Source organism: Gorilla gorilla, chromosome 23, assembly GCF_029281585.2.
Source record: "Gorilla gorilla gorilla isolate KB3781 chromosome 23, NHGRI_mGorGor1-v2.1_pri, whole genome shotgun sequence".
Classification (NCBI taxonomy): Eukaryota; Metazoa; Chordata; class Mammalia; order Primates; family Hominidae; genus Gorilla; species Gorilla gorilla.
Window position 1 is genome coordinate 19,074,297 of NC_086018.1, and position 22,916 is coordinate 19,097,212.

General features: G+C 55.1%; 1 protein-coding gene across 5 annotated transcripts in view; it reads right to left on the minus strand.

Moving 5' to 3' along the window:
* The window catches only part of HIC2 (HIC ZBTB transcriptional repressor 2), a 34,442-nt gene extending 12,456 nt beyond the window's left edge, over positions 1 to 21,986 (minus strand). For 2 of the 5 annotated variants that reach the window (XM_055375060.2, XM_055375062.2), the window contains exon 1: positions 670 to 10,466. The gene's annotated coding sequence lies outside the window, so the exon portion shown is untranslated. Of the gene's footprint in view, positions 1 to 669; positions 10,467 to 21,781 lie in introns of those variants that run through there. The other 3 variants (XM_055375064.2, XM_055375063.2, XM_055375059.2) reach the window with 3 other exon arrangements.
* Between the last annotated feature and the right edge of the window lie 930 nt (positions 21,987 to 22,916).

A 22,916-nucleotide genomic window follows, 5' to 3' on the forward strand; every position in this document is an offset into this window, starting at 1 on the left:
AGGGACATGTCATCTTTAGCCTTGGGCACAGGCAACCCTTCCCACTGATGATTTCCAGATCACCCAGGGGTATTGGTTCTGCCTCAATTTTCCAACTGGCACAGAGATCAAGGGCGACGGTGAAGCAGATTGGAAGGGCAAAGACGCCACGGTGGGAACAGGTTCCTATCCCTCCCGGCTGCTCCCCAGCTGGGTGGCCCTCAGTGCATCTCCAGAGGGCAGTCAAAAGCCCCAGGCCAAGACCACCCTGCACTCTGGATCCCTCTACTCGCTCACCAAACACAGACCAGCCAAATAACCAACGGGGATGGCAGAGGCCAGGGCACTGTGCACCCCTCGCTGCCTCCTGACACTCGAAGCAGCCCCCCATTGGGGGACCCACTAGCCCATGATCCTACGCGAGCGAGGTCAGGCCACGCCTGCCCGTGTGTGGAGCCTCTGGTCAGTCCACGTGGCTGCAGGGGCCTGTGGGGAGGCTGGAACAGGGTTACCTCAAGGCCTTTCTTCTAAGCACCCAGCAAAGGGCAGGAGAGTGTGCTCTGGTCAGCATCTTTCAAAGGCCAGGAGAGAGGAGGTTTTCAGATCAAAGTGATCCCTGCTGAGGCAGAAAGCAGAGAACTCCAGCCCCAATTCTGAGAGGCACTGCCCCAACCCAGCCTGGATACCCACCTTGCCTAGAACCTTGGCCTCCAAGAAGCCAGGCATTCAGAACTGCTCCAGGTGCTGGGCCTCCACACGGCTCCTTCTGGAGGCCATGACTCTGGGAGACAGGAACACATCTCACGCCCACGTCCAGGCCCACAGGTGGGGGTCAAACTCAGGGTGTGGTCTCAGCCACATGATACCCCTGCCTTCAGACTGAAACTTCTGGCTCACGCCCAGCCAGGAGGGAGGCCTGGGGAGAAGGGTGAAGACCAGGAAAGGGTGCCACCCCAAGCAGGCCATCCCGCCTAGCCCTCCTAGGATCCTTCTCATCCACCTTCCTCCCTGGAAGCTATCCTTTACTACCAAGAAAGGGGCTTCCTGCAGGAGGCCTGGAGCTATGCTGGAGGACTGAGAAGATCCCCCCAGCCCACTCCCAAGGAGCAGCACCTTAACCACCTCCCAGCCTAAACAAAAGTAACAGTGAAATGAGAACCCTCCAGCTGACGCCAAGACAGCTGAGAGTGAGCAGGGCCGCCCACAGCCCGCCCGAGCTCCACTGTCAGGTGGGAGGGACAAGCATGCCAGGCTGAGAAGCCATGCTAGGCAGGGCAGGGACACCAGGCAACTTCCACAACCCAGAGGTCTAAGTACATCTGACCAGGGTCAGAGAGAGCCCCAGACTTGCTGCCACTGCTCCCAAACTTAAGTCTAAGGTCAGCATCGGCCCTGGTTCCAGGCCAACCCCCAACTATAGTCACCTCATACTTCAGGTGTGGCCGGGACAGATGCAGCTGCAACGGGTGGCCCTGTGTGAGCTCAGCCTCTTCCCAGGAGCCCCTAAGCCATGGGAGAGACTGCCTGGAAGGCACAAGGCAGCCAGGCAGGAGGCAGCCAGTATCCCACAAGTGCCCCAAGGCCCAGCCCCTGGACACACCAACCAGCCCTGCACAGTCACAAGCCCAGGACTTTGTTCATCCTATCCCCATGGCCTGGAGTCCTCCCTGAGGAAGTCTTGGTAGACAAGAGATAGCTCCAAGGGGCGAAGGCTGCACCTCGCCCACCGCCACAGCCCTGTATGAGATGGCAGCCTACATGTGGGCAGGTCTGATCTCCTCAATCTTCCCACAGGCCCAGCGAGCGGGGCGTTATCTCTGCAGTTTCAGATAAGAAATTAAAGGTTCTTGGGGGTTAAGCAACTTGCCCAGGGTCACAAGAGCATGTAGGTAGCAGAGTGAGGGCCTAAAGCATGACTCCAGAGTTGTAGTCTGATGACCGCCCCCTAACGCAGGCAGGGCCAGGGATGCCACTCACACATGGCTTCCAACTGCCAAGCTGCTTGGGGGAGCTAGAGGAGGCACCGCCCTCCATGCACTGGTGTGCCAGGAGCAGGGACTCCAGTCTACACCTCCACCCTCACTCCCCCACCCCCCAGCACCACCTGCCTATCCACAGCAGGGCCTCACCTGGGTGTATTCTCCCAAACTCACTGTGAGGGCATGGGGTCTGCCCAGCTCCTCCACCAGAAGTGACAAGATGGAGCCCCCATGCAGCCTGCTTTGGAGGCCCAGGTTGTGCTTGCTGCTCCTCTGGGAACACCTCCACCCTCCATGACCTCCTTCCCTGTCCCTTCAGGCATGGGCTGGTGGTGGGTGGGGCTCACTGCTCTGGGCAAGCCCAGCCATGTAATCCAGCCCAGACCTGGATGCCGGCCAGCAGCTCCTGGCTCTCCTCCCAGACCATCCTCCTGGAAAGCAACAGGCTCCACAAATGCCAGGAGCCCAGCTCTCTCCAACGCAGCTTCTACAAAATAAACACTCGGGTTCCACTCAACACATTGGTGATGCAGCGATTGGGACCTGAGGCTGGCCTCCTCCTCCTCTGCTCCTCAGGCCAGCCCTGTGGCCTAAAGTGAGGGAGGTAGCATCCACCCCAGCCCAGTGACTTTCCCAAGCCCGTCCTGAAATGCCCATGGGTCCTACTGATGACCTCGTACTGCCCACAGCAGGGCCAAGCCCTGCATGGTCCGAGCCACCAGCCCATGTGTACTGTCCCTTCTGAGGTGAGGAAGCCCGGGCTAACACCCCAGCACAAGGAAAAGGCTGGAATGGGCTGCTGAGAGGAGAGCTGGACCGAAAGTGCCTCCAAACTGTGCTTCCCCAGAAGGTACAGCCTCAGTCCCCTCCCTCTCCTCATCACTTCCGGGTTTGGAGCCAGCAAGGAATGGGGCCAGGAAGACCTTGGAGACCTGCAGCTGACTTCCCCTGCTAGTGCTGGCATCAAGGAGGGCCCCAGGCCTGGCACAGTCTGGCTGACAGTTCTGAGACAGGATATTGGAGAGAGGCAAGGGAACATTGCTTTAAGAAGCAGAATAACGGCCAGGTGCGGTCTGTAATCCCAGCACTCCGGGAGGCTGACATGGGTGGATCATGAGGTCAGGAGATCAAGACCATCCTGGCTAACACTGTGAAACCCCATCTCTACTAAAAATACAAAAAATTAGCTGGGTGTGGTGGCACGCGCCTGTAGTTCCGCTACTCCGGAGGCTGAGGCAGAATTGCTTGAGCCTGGGAGGCGGAGCTTGCAGTGAGCCGAGATCGCGCCACTGCACTCCAGCCTGGGTGACAGAGTGAGACTCTGTCTCAAAAAAAAGAAGCAGAATAACAATTTAAGGTTGTGATAGTGACTACGAATGCTGTGCTCACCTCCAAACTCCATCCCAACACCACCCTGCCCCCTAAGAGGGGCCTGAGCATGGGGTAAAAGGCTCGCTGACAGCCACAGAGCAGGAGCCCACGCAAGACCACCAGAGGATGTGCAGCTGCTGTTCCTAGTAGGTGAGGAAAAAGCAGGAATCTGGCAGCCACGTATGTCAGGAGGCAAAACAGGCCCTGTGCTGGTTTCTGCAGTCTTCTCCAGCCCACTTCCCTGCTCTTCTTGCTCACTGGCCATGACCCAAGAAACAGCAGCAGCACCACCAGGGATCTTGTTAGACATGCAGAGGCTCAGACTCCATCCAGCCCTAACCACCAGAACCCTGGGGGCTCAAACGCACAGTCAACTCTGAGAAGGGCTAGGTTAGAAGCTTTTTTCCTTCTTTTGTTTTTACCTGGACACCACTGATTGGAAAGCTCTCTACGGCCTGAAAGCCAAGCGCTCCACAAGTAGTAAACGCTCAAGGGATGGGCATCAAGTGGAAGGTGAAAGCCCCCAAAACAAAGATACATGTCCCATGTACACAAGCTCACAGGCTGGTGAATACAAACGGTAGACCTAGAATGTGCCACACCAAGGCTGAGCGTGTTACCACAGGTACCAGAATGGTGACCACGCTGGAGGGTTCCACAAACCCTGATCAGAGAAGCAGGCGTGAGTGGCAGGCAGAGAACACAGCTCTGTGTGGCAGGGAGGGAGGACAAGCAGTGGCAGCACAGCAGACAACAGGTGGAAATTCTACATGCAAGGCACTAAATGGGCGAGGAAAGCCTGGGCCGCCCAGGTGGAAGGGACTATCGTGATCATCTCTCTCACCCTAGGGACACCTTAAAAGGAGGTAACTGAGCCCCAAAGGGAGGCACCCAGCACAGCTGAGTCACAGAGCTGCAGCCATCCAACCCACAGCTCCAGGAGGGACTCTCCAACTTCACAATTTCAAAATCAACCCTAGCAGCTAACAATTTCTTAATGCCAAGTAAAGACTAGAATTAGAAACAAACAGAAACCCTATCATCTTCTACCATCATTACTTCACAGAAGAAAACATTTCAATGATCGAAGAGCAGGAAGAACTACTGGCAGTCCTGCACCTATGCAGTTCTCCAGGCCTGGCAAAGGCTCTGAGGCAACCAGCATGAAGGAGCCACTGCACCGTCTGTACGCAACACCGCCTGACCCCCGGGCTGGGACAAGACTGAGATGACATGCTGAAAGGGAATCAGAAAAAACAGAAACACAAAAATTCAACAACAGATACTAAAGACGGGATTTTGACTAGCCAAACAAAGACTAAAAGAGTATCTCCCAGGGACGAAAGGAAAATGGGGATGTTTTTAAACAAGACCAGGACTGTTCCGGAAAGAATAAGAACGTCAAAGCCCATCAGGAAAAAGGTAACACCAAATGTTGGCCAGGCAGTAAGGCAACCAGAAGTCTCACATACTTTATAATTTTTTATTTTTTTGAGAGAGAGTCTTGCTGTGTCACCCAAGCTGGAGCGCAGTGGCGAGATGGCTCACTGCAACCTTCGCCTCCCAGGTTCAAGCAATTCTCCTGCCTCAGCCTCCCGAGTAGCTGGGATTACAGAAGTGCAGTGCGCCACCACCCGCAGATAATTTTTGTATTTTTCGTAGAGATGGGGTTTCACCATGTTGGCCAGGCTGGTCTCCAACTCCTGGCCTCAAGTGATCTGCCCATCTCAGCCTCCCAAAGTACTGAGATTACAGGCATAAGCCACCGCACCTGGCCAGAAAACTCACATGGTTTAGAAAACCCTTGGATGGCACAATCTAAAACTGTGGGCCCAAGGCCGTGGGTGGTGGCTCACGCCTGTAATCTCAGCACTTTGTGAGGCCAAGGTGGGTGGATCGCCTGAGGTCAGGAGTTTTGAGACCAGCCTGGCAAACATGGTGAAACCCCGTCTCTACTAAAAATACAAAAATTAGTCGGGCGTGGTGGCAGGCTCCTGTAATCCCAGCTATTTGGGAGACTGAGGCAGCAGAATCACTTGAACCCAGGAGGCAGAGGTTGCAGTGAGCTGAGACTGCGCCACTGCACTCCAGCCTGGGCGACAAGAGCCAACTTCGTCTCTAAATAAATAAAGCAAACAAGCTAGCTAGCTAGCTAGCTGTGGGCCCAAAAACTCACCCAAGGTATACGCCAACAAGAATGCACACGTATGCACACCAAACAGGCAGGCACACTCATGAAGGCCCAACAATGGAAAACAACTATGCCCACCTTGAGAAGGGACAGCTGCAGGTATAAAAGACTATGATCCAGCAGTGAACAGGACAGAACGTTTAGGTTGAACTGTATGAATTTACCTTTTAGGGGTAAAAAAACAGCTGACTGCTGATAATTTCACATGGTTTGACTTACAAACAACACAGATGAATCTCTCAAATATACTTTTGAGCAAAGATGCCAGAGCCAAAAAGACTATGACAGTTCCATTTGCATACATTCAAAAGCAGGCAGCACTAATCTTATGGGTGGGGGTTGAGAGTGACTAAAAGCCTCAGGATACGTGAGGGGCTTCCAGGGTTGTGTTTCTCACTCTGGATGCTAGTTACAAGGGCATAATCATTTGTGAAGAACTCTTGGAGCTGTGCACACTTCTTACGTAGGCTGTCCTGGAATTCAATACAGTGCACAGAAACCTTCAGAAGGGAAGCAGAGATCAACTTCATCCTGATCAGCAAGTAGACTCAGTCCAGGCAGCAACCTCTCCTGGACCCCCAACCAATAACAACAACACAGGAAGCAAAATATTGGCAGGACAGCTGGCAACGTGGCAATGTCCAGGATGGAGCGCCCATCCTAGAGGAGGGAGTTCACACAAGCCAGCCAGGAGCCCACAGGAAACAGAGAGACTACTGTAAATCCTTATTAAGAGCAGACTCATGTCTGCTATCTAAAAGATAAAAACCTGATAATGTTTTTAAGTTGTCCTAAGGTCCAACTGACTTTTTTTTTTTTTTTTTTTTTTTTTTTTTTTGAGACAGAGTTTTCCTCTTGTTGCCCAGGCTAGAGTGCAATGGTGCAATCTCGGCTCACCGCAACCTCCGCCTCCCGGGTTCAAGCGACTGTCCTGCCTCAGCCTCCCGAGTAGCTGGGATTCCAAGTGTGCACCACCATACCTGGCTAATTTTGTATTTTTAGTAGAGACGGGGTTTCTCCATGTTGGTCAGGCTGGCCTGGAACTCCCGACCTCAGGTGATCCGCCCGCCTCGGCCTCCCAAAGTGCTGGGATTATAGGCGTGAGCCACCACACCCAGCCCCAGTTGACACTTCTAAAGGAGAAGGGGTTCTGCAAATCCTGAAAGGTAAGCCCAGGAGAAACAGGAAATCTGGGAGCACGGCAAGCGAGGTTCAAACAGGACACCAAATAATTCCCAGCAACCGCCTCCAGCAGGTCCTGGTGGCAGCCAGGTAGGGCAGGAGCCGGCTGGGCATATCAAAGGGAGGAAGCCAAGAAGAAAATGGGCGAGACTCTCAGGGATTTGGGGTCAAAGGAAGCCGCTGGGAGAAGGAAACAGCCCACTTGCTCCTTCATAGGTAATCAACACACAAACCCCCCCAGTGCCTCAAATGGCTCAAGAGCTACAGCCAAAGATCAAGGATCAAGTTATTTTACTCCAAATAAGAAAAAAAAAAAAAAAAGTTATACATTGGGCATCCATTGGAAGTTTTGTGATTGTTTGGAGACAGGGTCTTGCTCTGTGGCCCAGGCTGGAGTGCAGTGGCGCGATCATAGCTCTAATTTCTGGGCTCAAGGGATCCTCCCGTCTCAGCCTTTTGAGTAGCTGGAATTAAAGGTGCATGCCACGATGCCCAACCAATTTTTAAAATTTTTTGTAGAGATGAGGTCTCACTATGTTTTCCAGACTGGTCTCAAACACCTGGGCTCAAGTGATCCTCCTGCCTCAGCCTTCCAAAATGTTGGGATTACAGGTGTGAGCCACTGTGCCAGGCCTTAAAAAGCAATTTTTACAGATAAAATTGGGCAATTGCTATGGAAAATATTACAATCTATGGTCCTGTGCCTGAAAAGCCTCCAAGTGTGATACTTTACAGAGAAGAGGTCTCTCCTGTCCAGTAGGTAACTTGAAAGTGTCTAAGAGACAAGTGCCCAAGAACTCAAAGAATGAGCGAGGGATCCATTCAAACTCAGGGAGAAAAATGCTCACAAAGTTTCACTGCACTTCTAAACTGAGTCTCAGTGGTGCATTAAGGAACTGGATTTAGAGACAGAAAACAAAATAAACTGGCACTTCTCTGCCTCAGGAAGCATAGCTTGGGGGTGAAAAGTCAGCTACTTAGAAGGCATCAAAAACAAAACCCAGAAACCCACCCAAATGCTCACTGCCAGCAGGACAGGTGATTATGTGTGGATGGCGCCACCCTGGACACTGAAATGGAGAATGGGAACGCAGGAACTGCTGCTCCTGGTGTCCCAAGAGTGCAGGACACCCGGCTCCCAGCGATCTGAGCCAAAATCATTCGCAGTTTCAGGATCCAGACAAAGGCGGGAAACCGACAAAAGCCAGCGAATGGCTGACCCACAATTCAGAAGACTGTTGGCTTCTAGAGGGAAGTGGGAATAAGCCAGGGAGAAGTGCATGGGGTGTCCCAGGAACTTGGGAGGCTATTTCTTATGTGGCCATGAGGGAACAACGGTGTCACGCTTAGTGGGACACCCACGATTCAACCAATAGTGGGTTTACCACTACTTATCTCTCTATTCTTTAAGATTTGTGCACACACATATATACGTGTAATTTACCTTTGTTTTTTTTTTTTTTGAGTCTTCCTCTGTCGCCCAGGCTGGAGTGCAGTGGCACAATCTCGGCTCACTGCGACCTCTGCTGCCCGGGTTCAAGCGATTGTCCTGCCTCAGCCTCCCGAGTAGCTAGGGATTACAGGCACCCATCACCACACCCAGCTAATTTTTGTGGTAGAGACAGGGTTTCACCATCTTGGCCAGGCTGGTCTCAAACTCCTGACCTCAAGTGATCCGCCTGCCTCGGCCTCCCAAAGTGCTGGGATTACAGGCATGAGCCACCATGCCCGGCCTATTTACACCTTTGTAAATAACTTCTTAGAGTTCAATGGCTAAGTCTACAAAGGAAGCTGAGCCTGCTCTGTGCAGAAGTCTCAAAAGAAAGGAAAGTCGGGTGTGGTGGTTCATGCCTTTAATCTGAGCACTTTGGGAGATTGAGGCAGGAGGATCGCTTGAGCCCAGGAGTTCAAGACCAGCCTGGGCAACACGGCAAGACCCTGTCTCATTTAAAAAACAAACAAACAAACAAAAAAACAGAGAGAGAGAAAGAGAGAAAAGAAAGAGAAAAAAGAAAGAGGAAAGAGACCTCCCTGGAAATCCCAATCCAGGGAGGAGCCAAGAGGCTAAAGCTGAGGTGCACTCACAGAGCACCTCCCTTTCACCACCCGAGAGATCACCTGGTCCACAGCCGTCAAACTCAGCAAGGCCACACAGTTGGGCAGCTATGACAACAATGCACAAATGAGGGCTTTGGAGGGCTCAGTTCCCACAAGAGATAACCCAGAAAATATCACCCTGTCCTAATCATACAAAGCAAAAGAACCTGGGGCCTCCACACCCGGGGTAGCAGGTACGCTTCACTCAACAGAAGTTGTCCAGGAGGGAGAAATCCCAGGCAACCTCCCAAGGTCTACAGGAGAAAGAAGGGCAGAATCAGAGCCACTCTAAGTGAAAATATCAGCGTTTAGAACACAATCGCCCCCCTGCAACCCCTCCAGCCAACCCTCGCCTAGTCCCTGTACCCTCCAATTCAGAGTCCAACAACCCTGAGTTATCTTTCTCAACACCCATCTCATCAAGCCACTCCCCTGCTTAAAGCTTTCAATGGGCCGCGCATGGTGGCTCACACCTTTAATCCCAGCACTTTGGGAGGCCCAGGCGGGCAGATCATCTGATGTCTGGAGTTTGAGACCAGCCTGACCAACATGGAGAAACCCCATCTCTATTAAAAATACAAAATAAGCTGGGCATGGTGGCGCATGCCTGTAATCCCAGCTACTCAGGAGGCTGAGGCAGGAGAATCACTTGAACCCGGGAGGAGGAAGTTGCAGTGAGCCAAGATCGCGCCATTGCACTCCAGCCTGGGCAACAAGAGTGAAACTCTATCTCAAAATACAAAAAAAAAATTAAAAAAAAAAATAAAGCTTTCAATAAATTCCTGATGCCTAGTATAAAGTCCATGCTCAGGCCTGGCATGCAAAGCACTTCCCACAGGGGCATCAAGCCCACCTCATCCCTTCCACAGACACACCTGAGAGCTCCTGCAGGCCGTGCCCTACTCTGGGAGGAGCCTGCCCCCACACGACTCCCTCCTCTGTGAAGCCAGAACTGCCTCTGTTGTCCCCCCGCTTCCAACGTCAGCACCAGCTGCCAAGCTGCTTCCCTCCTGCCTACCCCACCACCCCATAGACCAGTACCCAAAGCTAGACCCTGTGTCCCAAGCAGCCACAGCAGCAGGCATGCAGCAGGCACTCATAAACATTCATTAGGTGAGCAAATGCTGGTCAGAGCCAATGCTGAGAAGAGACAGAGTGAAACAACATGTGAAAGATAAGGAGGCACGTGGTGAAGATGGAAATGTCCAGTACCCTCCTTGCCACTGGTTCTAACATTGTGTTGTTTACATTCTTAAATAGTCAGGGCTCCTAAAGAGCATCTGCTTATGTGGCTTCTATATTACTGTTTTATGGGGTTTTTTCTGAGACAGGGTCCTGCTCTGTCACCCAAGCTGAAGTGCGGTGGTACAATCATAGCTCACTGCAACCTCGAACTCCTGGCTTCAAGCCATCCTGCAGCCTCAGCCTCCCAAAGTGCTGGGATTACAGGTGTGAGCCACTGCATCTGGGCTGTTGCTGTATTTGATGTTACCATGTACTACAGTAGTGCCCTCTTATTCAGTTTTTTTTTTTTTTTTTTCTGAGACGGAGTCTCGCTCTGTGGCCCAGGCTGGAGTGCAGTGGCGTGATCTCAGCTTTCTGCAAGCTCCGCCTCCCGGGTTCACACCATTCTCCTGCCTCCGCCTCCTTAGTAGCTGGGACTACAGGTGTCCGCCGCTGCGCCCAGCTAATTTTTTGTATTTTTAGTAGAGACGGGGTTTCACTGTGGTCTCGATCTCCTGACCTCGTGATCTGCCGCCTCAGCCTCCCAAAGTGCTGAGATTACAGGCGTGAGCCACCGCGCCCGGCCAAAAAAAATTTTTTTAAAGGCTGAGCACGGTGGTTCACGCCTGTAGTCCCAGCACTTTGGGAGGCTGAGGTAGGTGGATCACCTGAGGTCTGGAGTTCGAGACCAGCCTGGCCAACATGGTGAAACCCCATCTCTACTAAAAATACAAAAAATTAGCCAAGCGTGGTGGCAGGTGCCTGTAATCCCAGCTACTTGGGAGGCTGACGCAGGAGAATGGCTTTACCCCGGGGGAGGGTGTGGGGTGGAGGTTGCAGTGAGCCAAGATTGTGCCATTGCATTCCAGCCTGGGCAACAAGAGCGAAACTCTGTCTTAAAAAAAAAAAAAAAGGGCCGGGCGCGGTGGCTCACGCCTGTAATCCCAGCACTTTGGGAGGCCGAGGCGGGCGGATCACGAGGTCAGGAGATCGAGACCATCCTGGCTAACATGGTGAAACCCCGTCTCTACTAAAAATACAAAAAATTAGCCGGGCGTGGTGGCGGGCGCCTGTAGTCCCAGCTACTCGGGAGGCTGAGGCAGGAGAATGGCGTGAATCCGGGAGGCAGAGCTTGCAGTGAGCTGAGATTGCGCCACTGCACTCCAGCCTGGGCGACAGAGCCAGACTCCGTCTCAAAAAAAAATAAAAAAAAAGGCTGGACGCAGTGGCTCATGCCTGTAATCCTAGCACTTTGGGAGGCCGAGGCGGGTGGATCACCTGAGGTCAGGAGTTTGAGACCAGCCTGGCCAACATGGTGAAATACAAAAATTAGCCAAATGTGTTGGTGCATGCCTGTAATCCCAGCTACTGGGGAGGCTGAGGCAGGAGAATCACTTGAACCTGGGGGAAGCAGAGGTTGCAGTGAGCCAAGATCACGCCATTGCACTCCAGCCTGGACAAGAGCAAAACTCCCTCTCAAAAAAAAATAACAACAACATTTAAAAAAATACAAAAATTAGCTGGGCCTGGTGACAGGTGCCTGTAATCCCAGCTACTCAGGAGGCTGAGGCAGCAGAATCCCTTGAACCCAGGAGACGGAGGTTGCAGTAAGGAGAGATTGTGCCACTGCACTCCAGCCTGGGTGATAAGAGTGAGACTCTATCTCAAAAACAAAAAAAAAAGGGCTGGGCACGGTAGTTCACACTTGCAATCCCAGCACTCTGGGAGGCCGAGGCGGGCAGATCACGAGGTCAAGAGATCCACACCATCCTGGCCAACAGGTGAAACCCCATCTCTACTAAAAAATATATATATACATACAAAACTTAGCTAGGTGTGGTGGCGCACACCTGTAGTCCCAGCTAGCCGGAAGGCTGAGGCAGGCGAATCACTTGAACCCGGGAGGTGGGGGTTGCAGTGAGCAGAGATCGCACCACTGCACTCTAGCCTGGCGACAGAGCGGAGACTGTCTCAAAACAAAAAAAAAAAAAAAAGAAAAGAAAAAAAGAAGGATAGCGTTGCTTTACACTTTTATAAATCTCTTTAATGTCTAGCCTAATAGAAGAAGCTGGATTCTCATATCTCCTGCATTCAGTCTGTTAGGATATGTGGTTTTGATTAAAGTCTTTAAAGAAATTTGGCCTTACACAGAAAGAAGGAAGGAGTATTTTAATAACTTTTTCAGAAAACTGTCTATTCTTCATCGATATTACACTAAAGCTCGACAAATGAGTTTCTTAAAAGTTGCTATGGGCCAGGCGCGGTGGCTCACGCCTGCAATCCCAGCACTTTGGGAGGCTGAGGCAGGTGGATCACTTGAGGTCAGGAGTCCAAGACCAGTCTCGCTAACGTGGTGAAATCCCGTCTCTACTAAAAATACAAAAATTAGCCAGGTGTGGTGGCAAGCGCCTGTAATCCCAGCTACTCAGGAGGCTGAAGCAGGAGAATTGCGCAACTGCACTCCAGACTAGCAACAGAGCAAGACTCCGTTTCAAGGAAAAACATAAATAAAAGTTGCTATGTAGGCCAGGTACGGTGGCTCACATCTGTAATCCCAGCACTTTGGGAGGCTGAGGTGGGCGATCACAAGGTCAGGAGTTTGAGACCAGCCTGACCAACATGGAGATACCCAGTCTCTACTAAAAATACAAAAATTAGCCGGGTGTGGTAGCACGTGCCTATAATCTCAGCTACTTGGGAGGCTGAGGCAATAGAATTGCTTGAACCCGGGAAGCAGAGGTTGCAGTGACCCAAGATCGTGCCACTGTACTCCAGCCTGGGCAACAGAGACTTGATCTCAAAAAAAAAAACAAAAAACAAAAAAACAAAAAAACAAAGTTGCTATGTAGGCTGGGCACAGTGGCTCAACACCTGTAATCCCAACACTTTAGGAGGTCGTGGTAGGAGGACTGCCTGAGCCTAGGAGTTCAAGACCAGGAAGATCCCATCTCTGGAAAAAAAAAAAAAAAAAAAAATAGCTGGGTGTGGTGGCGCATGACTGTGGTCCTAACTACTCAGGAGGCTTATGCAGGAGGATCATTTGAGCCCAGAAGGTGAGGCTGCACTGAGCCGTGATTACATCATCACTGCACTCCAGCCTAGGCAACTGAGGGAGACCACATCGCCAAAAAAAATTAAAAAAAAAAAAAAAATTGTAAAGCCTCATGCCGGGCATGGCGGCTAATACCTGTAATCCCAGCACTTTGGGAGGCCGGGGCGGGTGGATCACCTGAGGTCAGGAGTTCAAGACCAGCCTGGCCAACATGGCGAAACCCAGACTTTATTAAAACTAGAAAAAATTACACCAGGCGCGGTGGCTAATGCCTGTAATCCCAGCACTTCGGGAGGCCGAGGCGGGCGGATCACGAGGTCAGAAGTTCGAGACCAGCCTGACCAACATGGTGAAACCCCATCTCTACTAAAAATGCAAAAATTAGCTGGGCATGGAGGCACATGCCTGTAATCCCAGCTACTTGGGAGGCTGAGGCAGGAGAATCGCTTGAACCCGGGAGGCAGAGGTTGCAGTGAGCGAGATCGCACCACTGCACTCCAGCCTGGGCAACAGGGCAAGACTCCATCTCAAAAAAAAAAAAAAAAAAAAAAAAAATTAACCAGGCGTGGTGGCAGGCGCCTGTAATCCCAGCTACTCGGGAGGCTGGGGTAGGAGAATCGCTTGAACCCAGGAGGCGGAGGTTGCAGTGAGCGAGATCGCACCACTGCGCTCCAGCCTGGGTGACAGGGCAAGACTCCGTCTCAAAAAAAAAAAAAAAGAAAAAATTAACCAGGCGTGGTGGCGGGTGCCTGTAATCCCAGCTACTCGGGAGGCTGAGGCACGAGAATGACTTGAACCCAGGAGGTGGAGGTTGCAGTGAACTGAGATTGCGCCACTGCACTCCAGCCTAGGCAACAGCGAGACTCCATCTCAAAAAAAAAGCCTCATGCATCCTTCCTATTTCATCACACAGAAAAGTAAAAATATGTGTAATTAAAGGTCTAGATTTAATACTCAGTCATCTGTACTGCCTCCCCTGGACATGTGTAGAACTGGTGGGTCTCAGCCCCCAGTGCTGGCTAACAGTGGGGAACACAACTCTGGCAGTGCAACTGTCCACCCACGGCAGAGGCCAGTGATTTTTTTTTTTTTTTTAGATGGAGTCTCGCTCTGTCACCCAGGCTGGAGTGCAGTGGCAAAATCTTGGCTCACTGCAACCTCCGCCTCCCAGGTTCAAGCCATTCTCCTGCCTCAGCCTCCTGAGTAGCTGGGACTACAGGCGTGCGCCACCACACCCAGCTAATTTTTGTATTTTTAGGAGAGGCGGGGTTTCACCATGTTGGCCAGGCTGATCTGGAACTCCCAACCTCAGGTGATCCGCCCGCCTTGGCCTCCTAAAGTGCTGGGATTACAGGCGTGGGCCACCGCATCTGACCTTGTAACTTCTAAATATACTGAAAAAGGTATCGGGGACCCTCAGGGTCTGCAAACAACTTTGAGAATAGCTGACAAGCACTGTCTCAAATATTTCTAACAACTCATTTACAGGCAAGGAGAATGAGGCCTGGAGAGGTTAAGAGACTGGCCCACGGAGGAAGCAGGAGTCATCTTTCCACAAAACTACAGTTCCCCAAAAGCTGAACTCTTGGACAAGGAGCCCACTGCCAAACCTAAGAGTAACAAATTTCAGCAAATAAAAGGAAGTGCCATTTCCAATGGCATCCTCGAACACTCTAAGAGGCAGGGCTGGCAGAATCCATCAGTAGGCCTCCAGAGGCCTGCTACTAAGAGCCAGCAACGCTGCTGAAAGCGGCACTGCCTCTGCAGGCTGTGTGACCAGGACCCGGCGGGGGCCCTGCACCTGGAAGCAGAGGGGGTCGGTGGGGGAGGGGTGCTACCAGGAAGCAAGATGTGCATGCTGCCTGCTGGGGGCATGAAGTCAAAGTCCCCTCCTGCCCAAAGTGGCTAGGCCAGCCCTAGGCTGCCTTATCAGCATCAACACATGCCTGGAATGTGGGACTTTGGCAACAACCCTCTCCCTTCGGCCAGCACGGGGCTGACGCCTGGTCCCTGGGCTCTGGTTCACAGTCAGAGGACAACCACCTTGAAGCACCACAACCCGCACCCCCAGCCCATCTACCAGAAGACAATCTACCAAGAGTCACCGAGAGGAGCTATCCCGCCTGTGTCCCCACACCACCAAGGGCCGTGTCTGAGCACCTCGTTTGTCCACACTCAGAGAATCTCAAGAGCTCAGCTCTGGTCCCTGCAACATCCAGACCATCCCCCACATGGCTCTCCTGGAGGTGTTCGGCAAAGGCACAGGCTGCCGTGGGGCAGAAGATTCCCACATACCAGACAGTAAGGAGCTGCGTGTGACTGGAAGGATGAGGACGACCCAGACAATGCTCTCTGGCCCCTGGTCCTTGGGGAGGAATGGGGGACCTGCAGGGGACCACCTTCCCACTCTGGGAGCCAGACTCCCTGGCTTTGTCCAGAGCAGCCATCCCACTACCCCACTCAAAATGAACATCTCAGCTGCCCTCCAGCCCAAGCACTGCGCAGAGTAAGGAGTCCTCACTCACAAATGGGTCCGAGGCTTTCACACACTTCACCTGGAGCTTCGCCACTCACTTCTTAGATGTATGACTCTAACTTCTCTGAGCCACTTGTACAACGAGGACTGACAAAATGATGAGGACCACACCGGTGTGTTCTGACAACTGAACCGGGCATAGAATGCCCACTGCCAGGCTGAGCCCAGGAACGAGCCCAGGATGAGTGCTTACCCTCTTCGCCACTACCTTCCCAGCCTTCTGTCAGAACTCCGTGGGGACCATCCTCCTCCCATCTTCTAAGCCAAGTACCCTGGTACAAGCCAGACAGAAACTATAATAGCAGCTGCTTCCATAAAGGGGAAGGGCCATGGGGTCCCGGAGAGGGCTGGGGTGAAGGGGCACAAGACCTAGGGCAGGAATCCACCCCCAGATCACTCACTCAGGACAGGACCACCTGGACCCAGCTACCAAGATGTGCACCACCCCCTTCCTTCTGAGCCCCTTTTCCCATCTCCTCTACTGCCCCTGGCCAGGTTGCTGTCCCAGCTCTAAAAGGCAAGATTTCCTACCCAGGATGCTGACCAAAACCACACCCAGGGGCCTACCCGTCCCCCCACATGATAGGCTGCTCCTAGCTGGCAGGAGCCGTCTTATAGCCTCTCTCCCTCAAATACAAACAAAACCCCAGAACAACCTATTGTTCTGTTCCAGCAAAGGGGGCCAGGCCCAGCCAGGCCCTACCTGAAGCTCTGCCTCCCGTCCCCCTTCAGTCCCCTCCCACTCTTCCTTCTCTGCCCCTATTAATGGCCTCATATACCTTGCCCAGATAACACAGCCCAAGAAACCAACCTCAGGGACAAATCCCTTCTCTTCCAGGGAGAAGAAGACAGAGGTCCCAGGAGTCCCAGGGGCCCCCATTACTGGCCACCTCCGCTCAACCCAAACTGCACTATGTGAGGTCCCGCCAGACTACATACAGGCCGACAAGAGCCCAAGAATGCAGCCAGGAAACCAGGCCAGGCAGACTCCAAAAGCCCGTGCTACAGGGTCAGTAGGACCCGCCTACAGCTGAGGGCTATAGGCAGCTCTCCAGAGGACCTCCCAGGAGAAGCCAACAGTGCACATGGGCTAGGTTCCTCCTGCTGTTCACCCTCTGTGCCCAGTAACTACCCAGGAACAGGCATGACTGATTCTGCCAACTCATTCACTGGGTAACCGCTGACCCCACCAGGCCCTCGGAGTAAAGCAGTTAGTGAGAACCGCAGGTAAAAGCGCGGGCTACTCATCCCTCCGCCTGTGGATTCTATTATCAACAAAGATGCATCACCTGCTAGAAAAGCGGTTCTCAAACTTGGCTGCACATCAGGTTCACTTCAAAAGCTTCAGGAAGAGCTAGTGCCTTGGGCCCACCCCAGAGACAGGTATAAGGTATAGCTCAAGGTGAGAACCAGAGCACCAGCAGGCAGGCCTCTGCCAGGCAGCATGGGCAACGTGTGCTGGGTGAATGTGCGGCCTGCACTCATCACCCAGAAAAGCCCCACTGTGTCCACACAAGGACAGGCCACCGAAGTCCCAGTCCCCACTCTCCCTTCTCACTTACTTTGTGAATGAGAGCTCACCAACAGTTTACCGTCTTCCGAGTGCTGCGGCCTCACCGCCCGACCCGCAGCAGGGGTGAGGGCTGCAAAGGCCATGCAACAGATCCTCCCCCTCAAAGGGGCTCAGGCCTCAGTGTGGTAACGGGAGCGGCCCCTTCCCACACTTGTCAGAGAACCCACCCACCCGGTGGAATGAAGCCGAAGCCGAAGCCCAAGCCGCAGGGCAACAGCCCAGGACGGCAGGGGACAAGTCTGTACAGCAGCCACACCCCTGCCAGAGCCAGGAGCTCTTCCATTTCCACAGCAGGCCAACTCTCACCTGGAAGCACCCACCTAACCAAACCCAATCCCTGCCTTCTTTTAGTCACACTGGGAACTGCCACAGGAAGGCTGGGGACTCCACATACTCCCTCCTCACCACACCCCATGTGTGATCACCCTTAAACAGAAAACATGCACCTAAGATCCTACGATGCGCTGCCCACCTCACAAAAAACAGGTGCCTCTAGGTAAGAGGCACCTAGCTGACCCATCCCTGTTCCCTCTCACCATTAGAAGGACCCCCAAGTCCCCCTGTTCTAACACCGAGGCTGCACTCCCACTCTCCACCCACTAACATTACCATAAAAAAAATTGAATAGTTAGAAGGAGGGGCTCCCCAAAGCCTGGCCACCTTCCCGAGGGTCCCAAGCAGTTTCTTGGAGTCCCTCTCCCCACTCAGTCCCGCCACACCCCTCTCAGGCAGTCTGGCCCTTCCCTCCTGAACTTTGGCGGGCTGGAACCAGCTCCCAGCCTTTCCTCCCTTATCAAGCTCACTGGGGGCCCACACAGAGCTCCCATCCCCACCAGCTTTTCTCGCTTTGCCACTCCCAGCTAAAACTGGGCTCAAGGCAAGCAAGCCTGCAGTCCCTCAGTCCCTCGGGGCCCAGCCCCTCCTCAGAGCCCTCCCCCAGCCCAGGTCCCTAACCCTTAGGGCAAGGCCCCTCCCAGCAGGAAGCGAACCCTGGCGGTGCCAGGCAGAGTCAAACTGGAAGGGCTGGTTCAGAAGCCCCTAAATGGGAGCCAGGACCTCTCTGAGGGAGGGGGCTTTCAGCCCCACTCCTCCCTCGTGCGATCTCAGATCTCTCCAGACACCACACTATATGGGCCTCCACAGGCGGTGGAGTCAAAGGCATTTACCCTCCAGCCCCCAGCAAGCTACTTAACTTCCAAAAGCAGCTCCTTCCCTCCTCCAGAGGAGACCGGGCCGCGTGCTGAACTGCAAGCGCCTCTATCACCCCGCCCAGGCAAGTCTGTGAGCACCAGAAAGCAGGGGCCAACACGACTTGGTCTAAACCAAGGGGGCCAGGCACTGACTTTGTGCTCAGAAAATGTGGCGGAATGAATAAAAAGCTTGAAAAAGAGCCGCATACATGCCTGGCTGGCAGTGGGGTCTCCCAAGCGGGCTTCACAGCTCACACAGTACCCGTGGGTCCGCGTCCTCAGTGCTCTCCAGCTGTCTCCACTGCCACCCTCTACCCTACCACTGCCTTTTAAAACCCAGTAGCAGTCACTTCCTGGTTAAAACCCCTCCCCTCCAGGCCAACCCCAACCCACATGGCATCCAGGGTTCTCAGCCAGCCCACGGCCGGCTCCTCCCACACCACCGCTATGCCCTCTGCGCTCCGCTAGATGCCAGCCCTTATCACCCCATCTTATAATCATTTGTTGAGTGTCTGCCTTCCCTAGGCTGAGCTCCAGAAAACAGCGATACATGAATGTAAACTCCAGTTCTGTTCCCATTGTAGAAACGAGGCAGGAGAGTCAATCACTGCTCAAGGTCATGACGGGAGTAAATGGCAGAGCCAGCAATGCACTACAGACTTTGCGACCAAGTCCAGTTCCCCTCTCACTGCCCCACAGGGGTCCGTCCTAGGCCAGGCTCGGAGGAGACAAGAAGGGAGGAACCCAATGTGTTCTTTCTTCCCGCGGTGAAAGCTGCCTCCCAGGCCAGCAAGAGCAGCCCAGAAGAAGTGCCCCACTCTCCCAGGGATCAGGTACTGGGGGCAGCGGGCAGGACAAGGTATGGGGTGGGGCTGACTGCTCCAGGCCAACAGACCAAGCAATAAGGTTGGAACCACAAGTCCCCTGGGTAAACTGAACTTTATTCCTTCCTCACGGCTCTCACTCTCCAGAACTGCCCCGCCAGCTCTTCTCCAGGGGCTGGCTGCTGATTAAATGGCACTTCCCCACCCCTCAGATCTGACCCCGCAAACAATAAGGACTTGAGGAAGGCGGCAGGCTATCAGCTCAATAATGCAAAACCCTGTTGCTCCTCGTCCACAACAGCTGACTTCAAGTGGATGGGAGGCTGCGCTTATTAACAAAATGAGAAATCTGATCTACGGAAAGAAAACACTACGTGAGGATTAATCCGCGACTGCAGCTTGTGGAGAAGGCTGGGCTGCTGGCCAAGACCAAGGATCGAGGATGGGATCGTGCCTACCTGTCCCCAGAGCAGGTATCATGCAGCACAACAGGACTCATCACCCCTGCCCCACCTGCGCCTTCTCTTCTCCTTCCAGCAACTTCGACAATCATTTCGGTTTTGCCTTAATTAAAGGCCTGACTCCCTCGGGCTGCTTCTTCCTCTACACAGAGGCAGCAACCAGAGGGAGATTTTTCTTTTCAGGAATCGGTCGTAAAAACTCAGTGACTAATCTACAGGTTCCAACAACTGGCAGAAAAACACCGCAGGGAGAGGTTGCTGGGCACGCAGCAGCACTCAGAGCCAATTGACCAGAGAAGCTGGGCCACAGGCACTCTACTACAACCTCCCTCCCCCCTCCCAGCCCGACACTGGCCTGCCGACCCACCTGAGAGCTCTCACCTCCCAAGGCAGGCAGCTGGGGAGCCTCTTCCCAGCCTTCCAAGTCTACTGCTCGTCCTGTGGGACCTAGAGATCTTCACAGTCTCAATGGCACAAGACGGAACGTTCACTTCCAGGCAACAATCCTGGGCCACAGGACTCAGTTCAGCCCCCAAGTATCAGACTCCCAGCCCTGTTCTCGGTGTTCAGAGCCCACTAAACCAGCAGTCTTGCCACACAGCTTTGTCTCCAGAGGCCAGCTCATCCTCTTTTTTTCACACTACTCCAGCAACCCGGCTCCACCAAGCATGCACACTCTCCTTGACACAGGGCTCCAGACCAACCACATGGCCTGTGCTCCTGAAAATGTCTGCCTGAAGGCCCAGGGAGTCCAGACACTGGCAGATGAGAACGGAGGAAAAGAAGCCAAGCCAGAAGCCAGGAAGCAATAAATGCTAGACCCAGAAAGGCCTTAGCTTTGAGTGACCCAGCTCCATCCCTCCATCCTGGATCCTTGGAGGACAGCCCCAAGTTCAGCCTAGGAGCTCCCAAGGCCCCTCCACTACCTGCCAGCTCTCCGACAGCACAAGAGACACACCAATCCCACATCAGTCAACAACCCACCGCCACAGGATTCCTATGGGCAAGGCTCTGCCCCTCCCCCCAGCACATATGTCAGAGGGGTGGCTTCCCTGGGTTACACCCCTCCTGCTGTTGGGGGAGTGGGGGGTCGGGGAACACAGCTTTCCAGATGTGCTTGGCAACTCCTACTAGAAAAGACTAGGGGTGCGGGGGACAGGAGAAGACATGGATAAACAACTTTAACACCGCTCCAACCCATCCGGCTCAGCACTGGGCTCCCTTACACAGGCAGTCCCAGGCAGTTCTGGGTGGGGCCGTTGGGAGCATTATCTGGCCTCATTCCCTCCTCTCAGCAAGTCACTGCCCCCCAGGGAGAGGCATTCCCCCCCACCACGCACACACCCAGGCCTGTGTGAATATGAACCATCTTGGAAGATAAACAGAGAGTGACAAGCTGGGGCCCCTCAGCCCCCTCCCTCAGCCAGCCGGTCCCTTCCCCCTGAAAGCCGACCCCCTCCCCCAAGCCCATCTCTCTTCCTGCCAAGCGGCTGCCTACAGGAGAGGTCTGGGGGCAGGGCAGCGAGCCCACCAGCCGCAGAGCCCGGCCCTCTGGGAGCGGCCCCTCCAGGCCCGCCCCTGTCCCTGCCGTGGCCAGTCTTCCCGCGGGGAGGAGGCAAGAGGAGAGGAGACCGCAGACGGTGCAGGACCGCAGTCCTGGAAATCGCAAAATCCTCTAGCGAGGGGGCGGCCGCGGGCGCAGGACCGTTTGCATAATGGGAGCCCTCCCGCCTGTCAGGCAGCGCAGCTCGCCCGACGCTGTTCGGATTAGATTGCTAATGAAAAGGCACAAAGAGCCGGCGCCCGCTCGCCCGCCGACCCCCGCTCCGCAGACCCGCGCCGCCTGGGCCTGGCGCGGCCCGGTGGGCTTTGTGCCCCGGGTGCCCCACCGCCCGCGCCCCTCCGGGCATCTGGCCCACAAAGCCCGGGCCTGCCAGGGGTCCCGCGTGCGCCCCAGCCCAGGCCCGCCAGACGCTAGCGCGTCCCCCACGCGCGCAGCCCCACGTCGCCCGGGCGCGCGCGCGTCCACGCCCCTCTCCCCGGGGACGCGCCCAGCCCGCGGCCCCCGCCCCCGCCCGCGCCCCGCGCCCCGCGCCCCCCGCCCCCCAAGGCCGCCCCTCACCTCGTGTGCGTCGGCGGCGGCGCTCCGCCCGCCGGCCGGCCGGCCCTACCAGCGGCCCTTGTCCTCAGCGCCCGGCTCGCGCCGCACGCGCCCGCCCCGTCCGCCTGCCGCCAGCCCGGCTCGGCTCCCCGCCTAGCGCGCCCCGAGCGCCGCTCACAGCCGCCCGCCCAGCGCCATCTTGGAAGCTTGTGACGTCGGCGCCGCCCGCTCACCCCTGACCCACATCTGAATGGGCGAGCGGCGGGGCGGGGACAGGGGGCAGCTGGGGGCGTGGTCTGTGAACAGGGGCGGGGCCTGCGGGGGCGGGGCCGGGCCGGCCAGCGGTCCCAGCACTAGGCGGGGCGGGCTGCCGGGGTCCGGCGCCGTGGGGGAGGGGTGCGCAGGAGGAGCCGGGGACCCAGACCCCGGACATCTAACCGGACTCCGACCTCAAGCGCCAGGGCAGGACCGCGACCTCGCCCCTGAAATATCCGGACCGCATACCCGCCCCCGGGACGGGGACCCTGGCCCCCCCGACAGGCTGACGCCCACCCCCTCAAACTCTGGTGGACTTACCCCCTTTTAGCCCTACCCTGACCCCTAGGAGCCCCGAATTAGGGACCTCTATTCGGCCTACGCGCCCCCTCCCCGACCCCTTTGCGACCCCTGCTCGACGCTCCCTGCGGTTGCCCGAGGCTCAAAGGCGCAGCCAGCAGTGACTGCAAGCTCGGGGGTCTGGGCTCCTGGGGAAGCCCGGGCTGGTTGGGTGCAAAAGAGAAGGGGCGCCCCTCCCCTGACCCCAGCGCCCCTCGGGCCCCCGCGGGCGCACCCCCGCGAACCCTACCTGCTCCGAGGGCGCGGAGGACCCAGCACGCTGCGCTCAGCCAGCCCCTTCCGGTGGCCGCAGCCCCTCGCAGGCCCCAGGGGTCAAGCGCCTGCCCGAGCCGGCCCACCAGGACCCGGGCTCCCGGCCGCCATGCAGATAGCCTTCCCAGGGGCTGGGCTGGCCTGAGCCGCCACTGCTTCTCTAGGGAGCTAGTTAATGGACCTCTCTCTACTTTGAACACCAAACAAAGGAACACACCACTATCGAGGTCGCCCAAGTCCAAGAGGAGCCCAGGCCTGCCTTACAGGGAAGTTGTGCCCCAGCTCCAGT